Source organism: Phoxinus phoxinus (assembly GCF_949152265.1).
Source record: "Phoxinus phoxinus genome assembly, chromosome: 20".
Taxonomy (NCBI): Eukaryota; Metazoa; Chordata; class Actinopteri; order Cypriniformes; family Leuciscidae; genus Phoxinus; species Phoxinus phoxinus.
Genome location: NC_136895.1, coordinates 24,866,859 through 24,884,344, shown reverse-complemented (window position 1 = coordinate 24,884,344; position 17,486 = coordinate 24,866,859). Strand labels below are relative to the sequence as shown.

The following is a 17,486-nucleotide window of genomic DNA, read 5'->3' as shown; positions in this document are numbered from 1 at the left end:
GGAATGCAGTCTGGGATCATAACATTACATGAATTTGAACTTACTTTGCTACCGTTAAAAATGTATGTTTTATAAAGTATAAATATGGGTTGTATAGAGAGCCTAAGTCCCGCCCCTCCGCTTCCGGCTCATGGGACCTTATTTCGGAAAAAATATGTATGGTGGTCAATGGCGAGAGACAACTTATCTTTTTATTCCGTCCGAACTGTGCCCTGAATTACACATATGATGTTTGTCAATTTAAAATATAATTATGAAAGTCAAGAAAGTCGCAGTTTGTCATAAAAAAGAAGAGTAACGTTTAGTTTTATGTGAAAATCGCTCAATGAACTACATCTCGCACTATACGTCACCGTTGCTCGTGTGTGTGCAGTCTGGTACAAAACACTCCGGCATTACGGCGTAACGTTACGATTATAACGTAAGACTATAGAAAACAGACGTTAGCTTCAGTAAAGTTAGCTTCATTCATTGAGAGAAAAGGTATTACGTCACATGTGCGCCTTTTCGGTTTGTAGTCTTTGTAATTACGTATTTTCTAAGTCTTATACCTCAACAGTTTTACATCAAACTGCGACTTTCTTGACTTTAAAATGTATCTTTTAAATTGACAAACATCATATGTGTAATTCAGTTCACAATTCAAACAAGATCAAAATATTTGTTGTCTCTCGCCATTGACTACCATACAATATTTTTCCGAAATAAGGTCCCATGGTGGTCCACCGGAAGGGGAGGGACTTAGGCTCTCTATTGAATGAAATTTGGATGTACTATATCCGCCATGTTGTCACTGTCACGTGATCTACCAGCATCAGTTGCGTTACTTCACTGTCAGTATGTGTGTTGGGCATCGGCTGCTGCTGGATGTAAACGAGCGGTGAAAGTTTCCGGGAGGAGCTGAAAACAGAGAAGTGAAGTCAGACACTTTCTGCTTCAGTTCTTATCGTAGTGACGCTCTGCTGTGCTTGCATACTTTATCACAGATGAAGTTTATATACTCCTCATAGGTATGAACGTGTCACACTTTTCCTCATTTAAATAATTCCCGCCCAAGGCATAAACTAAATAAAGGGGCAGGGCCTGATTGACTTGCATTAGTATTGGCTACATCTGAAATTTGCATATTTCCCTGCTGTAGTTGAAAAACAGTATGTGACAGAAGTCTGAATTCACAGTACTCATAAAAGAGTGGGCAAAAAATACCTCTATGACCTACTTCTTCCGGCAAGATTCTGAAGTGTGCATTTGATGGACACTTTATTAACCCTTGAGACCAGGAGGGGATTTATGACTGGCAGTGAAGCAACGTAACTGACGCTAAAAGATCACATGATATTGAAAACATGGCGAATGTAGTACGTCCAGATTACAGTCATACTACACACATTCATACTATATAGAACATACTTTTTTTAGCAGTCGTTAAGTAATTACTTAATCAAAACAAGTACCTACTCAAGAGAGCGATTTCGGATGCAGCCAGTGTGTTGAAACTCGCCGTGATAAGGGTCTGGACATTTCCCAAACACACCCGAAGCGCTTGACCAATCACAACACACTGGTCCAGCCGACCAATCAGAACACATTGTGCTTTTTAAGGAGAGGCTTCATAGAGAGCCAAGTTCCTCCCCTCTGGTGGACCACCATGGGACCTTATTTCGGAAAAATATTGTATGGTAGTCAATGACGATCGAGAGACAACAAATATTTTGATCTCGTTTGAATTGTGCCCTGAATTACACATATGATGTTTGTCAATTTAAAATATACATTTTAAAGTCAAGAAAGTCGCAGTTTGATGTAAAACTGTTGAGGTATAAGACTGTGAAAATATGTAATTACAAAGACTACAATACAAACCCAAAAGGCGCACATGTGACGTCATACCTTTTCTCTCAATGAATGAAGCTAACTTTACTGAAGCTAACGTCTGTCATGTTTTCTATAGTCTTACGTTATAATCGTAACGTTACGCCGTCATGCCTGAGTGTGTTGTACCAGACTGCACACATACGAGCAACGGTGACGTACAGTGCGAGACGAGAGATGTAGTTCATTGAGCGATTTTCACATAAAACTAAATGTTACTCTTCTGTTTTATGACAAACTGCGACTTTCTTTAATTTTATTATCTTTTCAATTGACAAACATAATATCTGTAATTCAGGGCACAGTTCAGACGTAATAAAAAGATAAGTTGTCTCTCGCCATTGACTAGGCTACCATACGTATTTTTTTCAGAAATAAAGTCCCATGAGCCGGAAGCGGAGGGGCGGGACTTAGGCTATCTATAGAGCTGGTAAGTCCCGCCCATCCGTAAAACTCCAAGTGGACCTCTTGGTTGAAAAAGCGTCAATGCAAGTGAATCAGAGAAAATAATTATTTTCTGATCCCGTTTGAATTGTGCCATGAATGTGAACATATGTTGTCTGTGAATTTTTTATATAATTTCTCATGTAACGAGTTTGACAGTATATTGTATGATTCTTTGGCTAGCAGTTGTGGAATAGATATAACGAGAAAGACTACACGTCACATATGTGATGTCACCGCATAACACATTTTCCCTCCACAAATCACGTTGCGATAATCTAAGGAATTAGATTGAGATGCCTGTGTGTTTTGTACCCAAATGTCACCATTCAAACAAAACAGGCTGTTCTTTCTTCAGATTTATACCACTTTTCTCGTCGACTGGCGTGGACAACGCCGGCCATCTCCCCACTTGCGTACCTAAACCCTTCCACATGCCCAGACCTGAAGTGGTTTTCACCACGCTCAACTAGTTTGTCCTCTCCCTGAAAGAAGGCGGTGAAGTGCACCAAAGACACATGCATGTTTAGTGGGATCTGTGTGCTAGTGGTGGTGACGTATATCAAACGCGTCGAAAGCAGCGAAGAGTTGTAGTCCACAAAGTGCTCTCACACAAAGTCTAACCGTATGAAAATTATACCCGCTAAATTGTAGCATTCTTTACACGAAACATTATATAAAAAATTCACAGACAACATATGTTCACATTCATTGTAAAATTCAAACGGGATTAGAAAATAATTATTTTCTCTCATTCACTTGCATTGACGATTTTTCAACCTAGAGGTCCAGCGGGGTTAGCGGAAGGGGCGGGACTTATCAGCTTTATAGAGACAGGAACTAAACAGAGTATTACTGACGTCCGCTCTGTGTAGTTATTATTTTCCCCAGCTCGCAGCAACAATGACAAATAAGGAGAAAATAGTGTTTTTTGAAAAGCTGTTATAGTGGAGCCCAGAAACAAAATCAAGACTTGTAAAAAGGGAATAATATGGTCTGAAGTGTAATGACTTAAATCCAGATAAATGATTGAATTTGATGAGGAAACAAATGCTGGCTGCGGATGAGAGGAGGAGCTGGTGGTGTTGATGCAAGCTTGACTGATGTGGCCTGCCTGAACTGATGCTTGTTTTATTAAATATGAGTAAAATATGATCAGTGTGTTTTTCATTTGTTTTTCTCCCTGTGATGTCAAACAATATGTCTGATCATGGTTTATTGTTACCGTAGATTAAAAAGTAAAAAAGCTGGTAGCAGGACAGGAAAAAACTCTTCACCCATAAACACACCTGCTCTGAAAGCTCACTCTCACCTACAAGATATTTGTCCACCCAACAGATCACACCATGTTTCTGTAAAAAACCGACCGCAGCAGTTTCAGTCTGACTCAGAAGATGAACGTCAGTAAAATTGGGACATGGTTTGTGTGCTTTGGTGTTTCCATACACTAAAACTACAAATACAACCATTTTAAAATCGATTTAGAGTTAGGCTCCATTTTACCATGACATGTAGTTCAAACCTTATAAAAGGCAAAACAAACAAGCAATGTCAAATGATAAAAATGAAGAATGTTTTACACCTTCATGAATGGTTCTCTCCAACCCAGTCTCACGGCAGTTCGTGATATGGTCACGTAATTTAATCTATTGATTCGTGGCACGGGCACGTTTATTTCGTTATTTTCGTAATTCCAGCACGTTTTTTAAACTAATGTGTTTCAATGGGAAGCATCTTTCGTGATCAAAGCACGATTCTATCTCCCTATCGGGCTGCAGTAGAGAAGCTGTTTAATCAACATTTATTCACGAGATCTTATCATGGTTTATGTATTTATTTTAATTATATTATTTCGTTCTTATTGCCAGGGAAGCTGGATTGCTTTGCTGTTTATTGATATTTTAAAAAAATATTTTATTAGTAGGAAATCGCGCTGAAGAAGTCTCATTCAGAACACCTCGCGATATTTGGCATCAGTTCACGTGTGCCAGATGTTGGTAAGTAGTCGTAAATACGCTGTCCTAATAATGTTTGATATAATGTATTTTCTGTGTGTCGAAATTAATCAGATTAGCTCAAGTTCAGTCACTGCATTATATCTGTCATCTCCACGGAGGCTTTGCGTTTCATTGCTTTCTATGAAAATGGTTTCTATGGTGATTAAACACTGTCTGTCACGTGATGTGCTATACAGTAGGCCTAGAGTAGACCTTCAATCAGTTAATCATATTCATATCAGGTTTTTAAGTTGTACAATTAGTTCCAAAGTTGTATGTGTAGTAGAAGCACAGTAAAAACAACACCATGCTTTTACCACAGTAACATTAGTTTTACTGTGATAAGTGTAGTAAAAAGACAGTAATCACACAACTTACCATGCTTTTACCACACTATTGGTAGTTTTAATGTGGTACTTATTGTAAATGCACAGTGACCACAACACTAACCATGCTTTTACCTCAGTAACCTTAGTTTTACTGTGATGGGTAGTAAAGGACAGCAATCACAAAACTTACCATGCTTTTACCTCAGTATTGGTAGTTTTAAAGTGATAATTGTAGTAAATTATGCATATTAACCACAACACCTACCATGCTTTTAATGCTTAATAATGTAACATCCAATATTTGTAAGGAAAATCAGTACTTTTTCCTTTAAATAATCCTATATATTATACATAATGATATTTTATTTTCTCTGTTTTCAGCTGAAAAGACCAAAAGGGCCTTTCGGACTCAGTCAGCCCATTATTGTTTGAGGACAAGTAAACGGAGGAGACGGACCGCTGCAAAGGCAAATATTCGCAATGGTACGTATGTGTTGGTTTTAACCCTAAATCAAACATTTTATCAAGCATTTGTTGTTTCTTAAACCTGTTCTTACAAAACCCAAAGCCCAATCAGTATGAACAGTCTCAAAGTCTTAATAATTCACAAGATTTAACAAGTTGTCAAATTCGTACGATACTAGTACATATTTGTATACTCGTACATAATCCTGCAGCTTTTACTCCTAGTGCTGTCATTGGCTACTGCCTCAATTCCTGTACATATTTATCGCGACATTTGTAAATCAGTTGCGCCCCTTCTTGGAAAGTAGTCTGATGTCCCACACACTGTCAGAAAGTTTATATTAATTGCATTGTATTCATTAAAATGATTACAAATTGGTCCCTGTCTGTTCATGTTCCAATGTCCAATGATACATGATGTCTCTCCACACCTCATAACCTACCTCTGTTTGCAAGAGTGGAAAAGCTAATCTGACTTGTCACATGACATCAGATACTCGATTATTTTGTCGTAATCAGATCAGTTACACTGCTGATAACTGTCCCGTTTGCATGTAAATCATGTTATTTTTAAACGAGTTCATATGATTATTGCTTGCTATTAAAGACATACTTTTATTCATAGAAATGCCAACATATCAGTGAACGTATAACATAAAAATGCTTTTAACATTTAATTATGCAACACTCTTTACAGAAATATATCCCACAGTTATGGATAAACTCCCAACATCATCATCAAGTCCTGTGCTGGGCACATTGGGCAACAAGTGTCCTCCAACGTATTCGATCCGTGGCCAAGTTCTCCGCATCTTCCCATGGGACACTGACATTCTTCAGGTCTTCGTGAAACATCTGTCTCCATGTCTTCCTTGGTCTTCCCTGTCTCCTGCATCCTCCTGTTGGTGTCCACTTCATCACTGTCTTTGGGTGGTGTTGTTTGGGCATGCGTCGGATGTGTCCAGCGAGGTGCACCCTTTGCTCTGTCACAGTTTCTGAAAGTCTTCATGTGAAGTCCCACTCCTCCTCAGGATCTCTTTGATATATGCAGAACCAATATTGAAAATAGTGATTTATCTTTTTTCCATATTGTTAAAGCATTTTGTTTTCTCTTTTCAGCTTCATAAACTGTACTTGATGTCTGCCTAATCCCTTCATCAAAGAAGCGTCAGTGTGCATCAGGTGTTTTCCAAAAGGACATATTCATTGCCATCCATTAGTTCTAGTCATGCAGTGACTTCATGATGCAATAGACACATGTATATTTCTGCAAGTGTATATAGCAGGTGTTTGTCCGAACAATTGAAGATAGAGAAAACAATCAATATTTATGGAAATCTTATTGGTGCTGAAAGAATATTACAGAAATGACACACTTGACATACTGGACATTATTAGAGATTAGTAGAGTTTGTTACCTTTACATTTAGATGGACTTCATGTCTTACATTTAGCTTCATTAAACATTTTATTACAGTGGTCACTATAGTAAATGTCCACCATAACTACATCTATGGTATCATTATATCACTACCTGGTTAATGTAAATGTAATATACCCGTGAATGTATTTTATTGAAGCATTTTCTTACTGACGTTTATAATCATTAACTATTTTAAGTTGCCTTTCATTTAGTTACAATAAAAGTGACCAATAATCACAGGGATATAGAATTAAAGTTGAGAATGTAAAATGTTGTGCTTACATTTTTGCCTATTTGTTCTTTAAAGCGAAGAAACAAATATATTTTCACATAACAAAGTTGAATCTCATCTCTTGGTTTGTAAAAATGTAACTTCATCATAGCGATTTTTTTAACGTTACTGTATGTGTCACTATAATAGATTGCCCCTGTATCTGGATATTTTTTTTATATATAATTAACTGATTTTTATACTGTTGTGCAGTAGGTTTGGCACTAAATTTGTCTTTTAAACAGTTTGACATTAAATATTGGAATATGCTTTCAAAATTGTGTGCATTCATTGTGATTTTGTTACATTTATTTGAATATAATTGATATACCTTTGATATACTATACATACGCTGTAAATGTTAGAAGCACTTTAGTATATGTAATTATCTTTAATTAAAATACTGCAAAACTACCCCTGCTGTAGGCCATTGCTTAGAAAAAAGTTTATCTTTCAAATGTAATTTTGAATCAGTCTAATCAAATATAAACATTTGTGTCATTGATCATGTGATCTCGTTTTTGGATGGTAACCACACAGAGGAGTCTTGTTTTTAAATGTGATTTTATAATTTAATTAGAATGAATACATTACAGCCCAAATATTAAATATTTAAGGTATCTATCCCTACAGCCGGAACCAGAAGAGATCTGTCATCATTTACCATAAATGGGCAAGTAAGTGTGACGCATCTGTTCAGCTGGGTTGTTATTGGCTGTGACTTTATCGCAGAGCTCGCTGTGATTGGACTATCGTTTAACCCATATAAAACGGCGCTTCATGTTACAAAGCATGTTTTGGTGTTATTATTGCGTTAGTTATACATAAAGTTAACTATAAAGTGTCTCTATGTTGTGAGAAATTGCTCCTTTACTGAGATCCCTACCCTAACCCTAAGCATGTCTGCTCATTTCAATGAACTACAGGACAATGTTTCCTGTTCCATTGATAGAATGACAAAGATATCTGGGTAATGTAGTTTAAAACGTTTAGTAATGAAACAATAAATGTTAAATAAAGAATAACTTTAATGGACAACTGGATATCTAAATTTGTTCATTGTGCAAACGTTTATGACATATATGAGGGACAGGCTGAAATTTGATAATTTACTGTGAGTACTTTAAAAATAACCTTTATGCCAGCTTTCCGTATAAGTCAGAAAACTGTGCACAACAGTATTTGGTAAACATAGCATAAGCAGTTGTCCTGCTGATTTTCTCTTTGATACACTAACCGGACTGTGAGTTACAGCCATTTGAAATGTGCAGTTTTTTGCTCTTCTGGGGGCCGTTGCTGGGCCCTTGGGGGTGGAAGTGCAGTACAATCTACACACACTATTACTATTACACAGGAATAATGCACCATTCAGTAAAACAACAAAAAAACATTGCCAACATTTCCTTTTCACCCCCTCTGATTGCTGCTTATATGCCTGACATCAGTAATGTCTATGCTTTCATTTTAAATGCAGTAGGCTAGTAGATGTACTACAATGATCAACATGGATCATCTTCAATTATGCTTGAAGTGTTTATAGCAAGATAGCCACTGCAGCCTCTTGTTATTCACATAGCTTCCCTTTATTTCACTGCAAACTGCTTATACATGCAAGTATGTGCAACTTTTGTTGCATTGTTGTCCCAAATATCACTAACCAGATCTAAATGTGTATGTCCTAAGAAAAAGAATCATGGTAATTAATTACATGTAGTTGTTTTAAAATTAAAATTTAAAATTGTAGTTGTTTTAAACTAAACTAAAGAAATAAGAAATTAACATTTCTCAAATATATATATATTTTTTTACTGTACCAAACACCACTTTCAATACACAATATTCACCATACTTTATTACACAATACTTTTTTGGAGGACACAGCATAAAGTTGATAAAGTAGCATAAAGACAATGAGATTCAAGATAAATAAAAATGTGTTTTCAAAAATACATTAACATCATATTAATCCATTCACAGCTGCTGAGCCACAAAATGAGTGCCAGAGAATCATATTCAGTCACCTATGATACAGAAAACAGATTTGATATTGTATTGGAAAATAATGATTCATTATCACAGCTAAACTGGTTTCTTGCTCTTCCCTGTACATGTCTCTATCATGTTCATGTTCTTCTTCCTCGTCTAAACAGTTTGTTCAGGTGTACCCTACAGTACAACAGAAGAACAGAAGATGTGATCACTGATGTGGTGTAGCTTTTTCTCAACCAGAGGAAGAAGTCTCAACATCCCATTGTCAGGCGTTCTCCAGTCCTGGTCTGAAAGTAAAGCAAAAAACACAAACAATACAAATTAAGTTGTTTAATGGACAGTCATGTCAGCTTTATGGCTATGTTTACACGTGGAAGGCTATTTTCATAAACGGACATTTCACCCCTCTTCGTTTTAAAAAATAACATCGTGCACACGAACCCGTGTATATGCCGTCCAGAGCATGCCAAACCTGTAGGTGGCAGTGTAACGAGAAGCTCAAGCCCACGTTAGCCAATCAGAATCCCGAAAATAGTCACATACTGTGACGTCAGTTTACATGCAAACGTGCAAACAAAGTTTTCCAAAATCTCCACTTTGGCCCGAGTTCTTAGAAATAATCGTTTTCTGTGATAAAAACTCGGTTTTCGTGTAAATGAGAGGCCAAACCGCAGGGAAATATCTGTGTCTTCACTTCGTGTAAACGGGGCCTATGTTCTGCGATATATTAAGCAGTGATGGGCTACTCTGGCCCTTAGCGTCCACTGTCCTGCAGATTTGGCTCCAACCTCAAACCCTCCTGCCTATTGTAAGTAAAGCTGAAGATTTTCATATGTGCTCGATTAGGGTTGGAGGAAAACTCTCAACCTCAAAAAGGAGAACGCTAAAGGGCCAGAGTTGGCCGTTCCTGATTTAAATTTACAAAGCAGCAGTCAGTACATTATATAATATACACATTGAAGTATTTTATATATATATATTATATATATATATATATATATATAATATTTCAGCAAATAATATAAGCTAAGTACTGAACAAAACATTTTTTACCCATATCAACAGCAACCTATTTTAAAAGATCTTTAAGAAAGGCATGGTCTCTTTTGCCTTTGCAAGTGATGCTTGATTTTTTTCAAGACAACAAACTCTTCTGTCACTAGTTTCAAGAGCTTCACTTGGTCAAAAACCAAGTGATAACCTGTACAATGTAAAATTGTCAAAATCAAATTATGTACTACATATTACAGCATTGTTTCAATACAAGACATACCAATGGACTCGCGCACCTTTCTGTCTTCTTTGGGCAGCAGATGTTCCTTCCTCACCCGAAACAAAGGACTTATTCGATTAGCTTGTGTTGATATAAGGACTGGTCTTCCTTCTCTGCTGTAAAACAAGAAAGTCTCTACTTACTCTATGTGCAATTACTATTGTTCTTGAAACATAAATTAAGACAGTTATAATTTACCTTACGATTCAGGAGAGAGCATTTGATGAGTAAATACTGATTGAAATATTCTAGAAACTTTACCTGGGAAGGGCTGATCACGGCAAGATCCGCTGCGAATCACTAGCAGCTCTTGTGAGGGTTGGCTCTTAAAAGAGCTGTTGAGTTTGATGTTGTAGAGATCTAAAGTAATCCTGCAATACAGAAAGTAAGGTCATTTTATTACATTACATGCAAGCAGTCAGTTATACAACTGTAGGATTTATTTCTGTAAAGAGTGTTGCATAATTAAATGTTAAAAGCATTTTTATGTTATACGTTCACTGATATGTTGGCATTTCTATGAATAAAAGTATGTCTTTAATAGCAAGCAATAATCATATGAACTCGTTTAAAAATAACATGATTTACATGCAAACGGGACAGTTATCAGCAGTGTAACTGATCTGATTACGACAAAATAATCGAGTATCTGATGTCATGTGACAAGTCAGATTAGCTTTTCCACTCTTGCAAACAGAGGTAGGTTATGAGGTGTGGAGAGACATCATGTATCATTGGACATTGGAACATGAACAGACAGGGACCAATTTGTAATCATTTTAATGAATACACAATGCAATTAATATAAACTTTCTGACAGTGTGTGGGACATCAGACTACTATCCAAGAAGGGGCGCAACTGATTTACAAATGTCGCGATAAATATGTACAGGAATTGAGGCAGTAGCCAATGACAGCACTAGGAGTAAAAGCTGCAGGATTATGTACGAGTATACAAATATGTACTAGTATCGTACGAATTTGACAACTTGTTAAATCTTGTGAATTATTAAGACTTTGAGACTGTTCATACTGATTGGGCTTTGGGTTTTGTAAGAACAGGTTTAAGAAACAACAAATGCTTGATAAAATGTTTGATTTAGGGTTAAAACCAACACATACGTACCATTGCGAATATTTGTCTTTGCAGCGGTCCGTCTCCTCCGTTTACTTGTCCTCAAACAATAATGGGCTGACTGAGTCCGAAAGGCCCTTTTGGTCTTTTCAGCTGAAAACAGAGAAAATAAAATATCATTATGTATAATATATAGGATTATTTAAAGGAAAAAGTACTGATTTTCCTTACAAATATTGGATGTTACATTATTAAGCATTAAAAGCATGGTAGGTGTTGTGGTTAATATGCATAATTTACTACAATTATCACTTTAAAACTACCAATACTGAGGTAAAAGCATGGTAAGTTTTGTGATTGCTGTCCTTTACTACCCATCACAGTAAAACTAAGGTTACTGAGGTAAAAGCATGGTTAGTGTTGTGGTCACTGTGCATTTACAATAAGTACCACATTAAAACTACCAATAGTGTGGTAAAAGCATGGTAAGTTGTGTGATTACTGTCTTTTTACTACACTTATCACAGTAAAACTAATGTTACTGTGGTAAAAGCATGGTGTTGTTTTTACTGTGCTTCTACTACACATACAACTTTGGAACTAATTGTACAACTTAAAAACCTGATATGAATATGATTAACTGATTGAAGGTCTACTCTAGGCCTACTGTATAGCACATCACGTGACAGACAGTGTTTAATCACCATAGAAACCATTTTCATAGAAAGCAATGAAACGCAAAGCCTCCGTTGAGATGACAGATATAATGCAGTGACTGAACTTGAGCTAATCTGATTAATTTCGACACACAGAAAATACATTATATCAAACATTATTAGGAGGACAGCGTATTTACGACTACTTACCAACATCTGGCACACGTGAACTGATGCCAAATATCGCGAGGTGTTCGGAATGAGACTTCTTCAGCGCGAATTCCTACTAATAAAATATTTTTTTAAATATCAATAAACAGCAAAGCAATCCAGCTTCCCTGGCAATAAGAACGAAATAATATAATTAAAATAAATACATAAACCATGATAAGATCTCGTGAATAAATGTTGATTAAACAGCTTCTCTACTGCAGCCCGATAGGGAGATAGAATCGTGATTTGATCACGAAAGATGCTTCCCATTGAAACACATTAGTTTTAAAAAACGTGCTGGAATTACGAAAATAACGAAATAAACGTGCCCGTGCCACGAATCAATAGATTAAATTACGTGACCATATCACGAACTGCCGTGAGACTGGGTTGTTCTCTCACACACACGGGCACGCACGCACCCACACACACACACACACACACACAGGATATAGTCTAGATCAGACTTTTCAGTGAACCGTTGAATAAAATGTTTCACATGTTTGTTTTGTTCTGTGTGTGCTGGTGGAGACTGATCGGTAAGTTATAAAAGCATTTTATAATTTACGGCTTCATTGCTTTCTGTATCAGGGTAACAAAACTGCTAGACGTCAAATTATCATTTTCATCAGCTGAGGTCTCTGTTTTTAACCAAATTTTATAATTAAAATTTCTGCACTTTCTATTGTGATTGTAAAATTGTCTTGCTCAGAAATCCCAAACCATTGATCTGCTTGCAAATCACAGGCGTCTTTTGTTATTATATCTTAATATCAAGAATTAAAGTCCAAATTCTCTCCAGAAATTTCTAAGAAATATATTTTTTAATAATTTAGCAGTATATCATATACAACTAGTTTGGAAAGTGTCGAAACCCTGAGTAAATAAAGTGAATCAGATGCAGTGAGCTTTGTCTAATGATCTATCAGAATAAATTAAAATGTAATTATCAGATGAATATGTTTATTCTTTAAAAAAATGTTTACTTCACACTTTGATTTTACTCATCAGCAGATAAGTTTTAAATACAATAAATATATAATTCAGTGTACATTTATACAATACAATCTACAGCTGATGTCGGGCTTTATAAACAAAAATGATTGTTTTTTTGTTTTTGTTTTATAAATACAATAATATAAAATAATTGTTTATTCTTTAATACGTCCATGTTCATGTTCTTCAGGTGTGTCTGGTGCCAAAACAAATGAAATACAGTCGGTGTCAGTGATGGAGGGAGATTCTGTCACTTTACAATCTGATGTTAGAATACATGAAGATCAAGACATAGTGTGGACATTTAGAGATGAAACATCTTTCATAGCTAAAATTAACAAAAAGAAGCAAACCATCTCCACATATGATGATGTTCCTGATGGGAGATTCAGAGACAGACTGAAGCTGGACGATCAAACTGGATCTCTGACCATCACACACACCACAACTGAACACACTGGAGTTTATAAACTACAGATAAGTGGAGCGAAACTGACATCAAAAACATTCAGTGTTTCTGTCTACGGTGAGTAGAGATCATCCAAACATTTGTTTTATAAATTTACAATAAACATTCACTCAAAACATTAAAGTAAAAATAAGAATGCTGATTTGTTCATATTTCTGTTAATTCTTTCATGTTTTTCAGCTCGTCTGCCTGTTCCTGTCATCATCAGTAACTCTTCACAATGCTCTTCTTCATCATCATCATCATGTTCACTGGTGTGTTCATCAGTGTTGAATGTGTGTGATGCGACTCTCTCCTGGTACGCAGGAATCAGTGTATTGTCCAGCATCAGTGTGTGTGATCTCAGCATCAGTCTCTCTCTACCTCTGGAGGTGGAATATCAGGATAAAAACACCTACAGCTGTGTGCTGAACAATCCCATCAGCAACCAGACCACACATCTGGACATCAACACACTCTGCTACACATGTGCAGGTACCACAGCACCGATGATATATGTGTGTATTTACTGACCTGACCTCTGTCTTGTGACTCATTCTTTCTTTATCATCACAGAACCGGACACACAGTCTTCTTTACACTCTCCAGTGTCTCTGATAGTGTTGATCTCTGCTGCTGGATCTCTGATGATTGTCGCTATAGTCGTGATCTGCAAGAAACACAGAAAAACTGACCGAGAAGGTACAGCTTTTTAAAAAGTAATATAAAAGAATACTCTAATATTATAATTATATTACAATTATTTTCATAATTTTCATAGTTAATGTCATCTACTGCCTTTTTATTAGAAGAAACCAAAATCTTGTGTGCAGTTATTGGGTTTGGGAGTTACACAAACTGCAATAAAACACACTTCAAATGCAAACACAGAAATACATTTCTACATTATTTCAAGAATGAAACAACTTTTTCCGATTTATGAACCATCTTGCATGTGTAAAGATGCAGTCTGTTCCTGGTGTTCAAATAAACATCGTTTTTTTATTATTGTTCAGCTTTAATGAAAATTATATGAAAATAATTTAAATATAAATATTGCATACTCTGAAGACTTTTTAATGCCTGTTTTCCGATTTATAAACCATCCTGCATGTGTAAAACCATCTATTCTTGTTTAAACAGTTCAGACTTGTGAAGAAGGGATCACTTACGCTGAGCCAAGGTTCTACAAAAGAAAACAACAATTGGTAAAATCATTTAATCTCTGTATTTATGCTGCCTTTACTTGTTATTGGAATTATCGTACATAGTTTCCAATATGATACAGTTAAAAATTGGACATGAATGCCCTTCAGGTCAAAAATTTAATGCAATGAGTTTGTAATCATGACTTCAGAAGTGGGAAGTAGAACATTTTTGATTGCACATGAAAGTATCATTGGTCTCAGGTTAAATTCAGCAGTAAGTCACATTCAGATGTGTAAGCGCTTGAGTTTTTCTGTTTAATGACATATCATACATAACAGCACCATATTAGATATTTATAAATGCCACAACACCAGCAATCAAAAAACTGAAAGAGTTCAGTATCGCTTAGCCATCAACACTATCAATTAACAGCAAAAACAAGATTAACAAAATTATTTGGTGGAGAATTTTTTTTTTTAAACAAGAACAAGTTTGTGTCAGCTATCTAAAGTCACACAGCAACACACACTACTTTTCAAATCAATGGTAACCACAAAAACACAACACCATAACAGAAACTCTTGTCTTGAGCAAGCGAGACACAGAGCGGGACCCCGGCGTTCACTGGCCACTTGGGGCGAGTACACGGGAGGACACTGGCTCTACACAAGGACTATAAAACCTAGCAAACGTGTTGGGTGTCGCCCAGCCCGCAGCTCTATATCTGTCAGAAATGCGCCGTGCGCCAATAACCAGGAGGAAGCAACACTGGTAGAGTGAGCTCTCAACCCGAGGGGACACGGCACAACTTAGGTTTGATGCGCCAAGACGATGGCCACTATCCAGTGGGTCAACATTTGCTTAGAGGCAGCCTTTCCCTTCTGCTGGCTTCCATAACAGACAAAGAGCTGTTCTGAGGTCCTGAAGCTCTGCGTTTGGTCCACGTACAGGTGCAATGCGTGGACGGGACAGAGAAAAGCTAGGGCGGGTCTGCCTCCTCCAGGGGCAGCACTTGCTGGTTCATCACCTGGTCATTGAAAGGAGTGGTGGGAACCTTGGGCACCTATCCAGTCTCAGGATAATGTGACAATTGGCCAGCCATAATTCCAGGCGAGTTTTGTTGACCGAAAATGCACGTCAGTATCAATAATATAATATTGATAATAATAATAATAATAATGTTAAAATTTAGGTATCCCCAACTAAGAAAGCCAGAGGCGACAGTGGCAAGGAACAAAAACTCCATCAGGAGAAAAAACCTTGGGAGAGCCCAGGCTCAGTCGGTGGGCCAGTTCTATGGCCAATGAACAACATGGTTCATTAAGATTCAGGCTGAAAAGAAGCACAATGCTGAGCATTTCCACGGGGCTTCTCGGTAAGAACACCACTCAACGAACAGGTTTAACTTCAGCATAAGCGCACCTTGTAGAGGGCACTCTCGCTGAAGTGATGGTGACTACCACTACTGGGGGTAGACCACATAAGTCCTCCGCATCCCGTCTAGAGACAACACATGGAGGTTTTAGAGGTCTGGACGTGGGTGCCATAGGGTGCCCTGTCTCTGAGAAAGCAGGTCCTTCCTCAGAGGAATGCGCCAGGGGGCTGTCATGAGGAATATTAGTCCTGGGAACCAGGTCCAGTTGGGACTGCTACATGTCCTCCCTGACTTTGCACAGTGTCTGTGCAAAGAGGCTCACTGGGAAAAATGCATATTTGCGTAGGCCCCGGGGCCAGCTGTACGCCAGTGCATCCGTGCCGAGGGTCCACTCGTCAGGGAGTAAAATAACTGGCAATGGGTCGGCAAACAGATTTATGTGCGGCAACAAAGAAATCCCATATCAGCTGGACCGCCTGGGGATGGAAACGCCACTCTACCGGAAGCGTAGGTTGAGAGGTCGTGAGAGCTTGAACCTGTAGGTTTGGCAGCAGGCCAGGGTGATTGTCACTCGGATTGTCACTGCCTTGCCAGTCTTGGGACTCGGCCATGAAGCTGGTGCTAAAGCAGCCTCACATGAAGCAATCCGAGCGGCGTTACTGCCATATGCCCCAGGAGCCTCTGAAAAAAGTTTCAGTGAGGCCGCCGTCCTGCCTTTGAACGAATTCAAGCAGTTCAACACTGACCGAGCACGTTCCTCTGTGAGGCATGCTGCCTGGTTTGACTAAGACAAGTCCAACTCCATAAGGAGAAACGAGACCCTCTTGCAGCGGCATCTCTTCTCTTTTCTGATGACGACGGCAGGGCAACCTGTCACTCACATGAGATCAACCAATAGCAAACCACAACCAGTCAACCAATCAATTCCCCATGGAAAAATCAAGCCCCACCCTACATTTGTTTTGTTTCACTTGGATATACAGTACATCACAATAGGGAAGAATTGACAATCGCAACATCCGTTTAATGTCAACTTTAAGGGTAGGAGCCTACATGTTGCTACTCTAATGTATTAATATGCACTAGGGGTAAAGAAGGGGCGAGGATAAAGTGCTTAGAGGGTACTGCGCAAGTGACAAGCAGCTGTACCCCTAAACTAAAGGCACAGATTTTTGCATTGTATTTTCCCTGACAGTGAATATTACTTTATTTCAATACTTGATTTGAAATAATTTGTTTATTTTTTAAGATGAACAATTTTGCAACTTTTGCATCACCTCTTGATGTCTAATCTAAAATTTAGGCCTTGAAGCAAAACCACTGAGAATCTGATCTCAATCTACCATGTTATCTTAGCAGCACGAAGGAGATATCTTTTCAGGATGTCACATTTCTAATATAATAACTTTGCTATTATTATATCTTGTGTTTTACAGAAAGTTGAAGAGGAGGATCATGTAGAGTATATGCCTGTTACCGTGAGAAGATGATCAAACTTCAGTCTTTAAGTA

General features: G+C 37.6%; 2 long non-coding RNA genes across 5 annotated transcripts; one reads left to right on the top strand and one right to left on the bottom strand.

The window, feature by feature from the left end:
* Positions 1-3,918: 3,918 nt before the first annotated feature.
* On the top strand, positions 3,919-7,145 carry LOC306987946. The gene is made up of 3 exons (XR_013795274.1): positions 3,919-4,313; positions 5,024-5,125; positions 5,805-7,145. It is a non-coding gene; the product is annotated as an uncharacterized lncRNA (long non-coding RNA).
* Positions 7,146-8,677: 1,532 nt separating this feature from the next.
* LOC306988554 lies at positions 8,678-12,355 on the bottom strand. 4 transcript variants are annotated; one of them, XR_013795433.1, is made up of 5 exons: positions 12,005-12,355; positions 11,190-11,291; positions 10,325-10,434; positions 10,064-10,179; positions 8,678-9,077 (listed from the first exon to the last, which is right to left on the bottom strand). It is a non-coding gene; the product is annotated as an uncharacterized lncRNA (long non-coding RNA). The 4 variants fall into 4 exon arrangements; XR_013795434.1 differs by lacking the exon at positions 12,005-12,355 and having other exon boundaries at positions 11,190-11,963; XR_013795435.1 differs by lacking the exon at positions 12,005-12,355 and having other exon boundaries at positions 10,080-10,179; positions 11,190-11,963.
* Between the last annotated feature and the right edge of the window lie 5,131 nt (positions 12,356-17,486).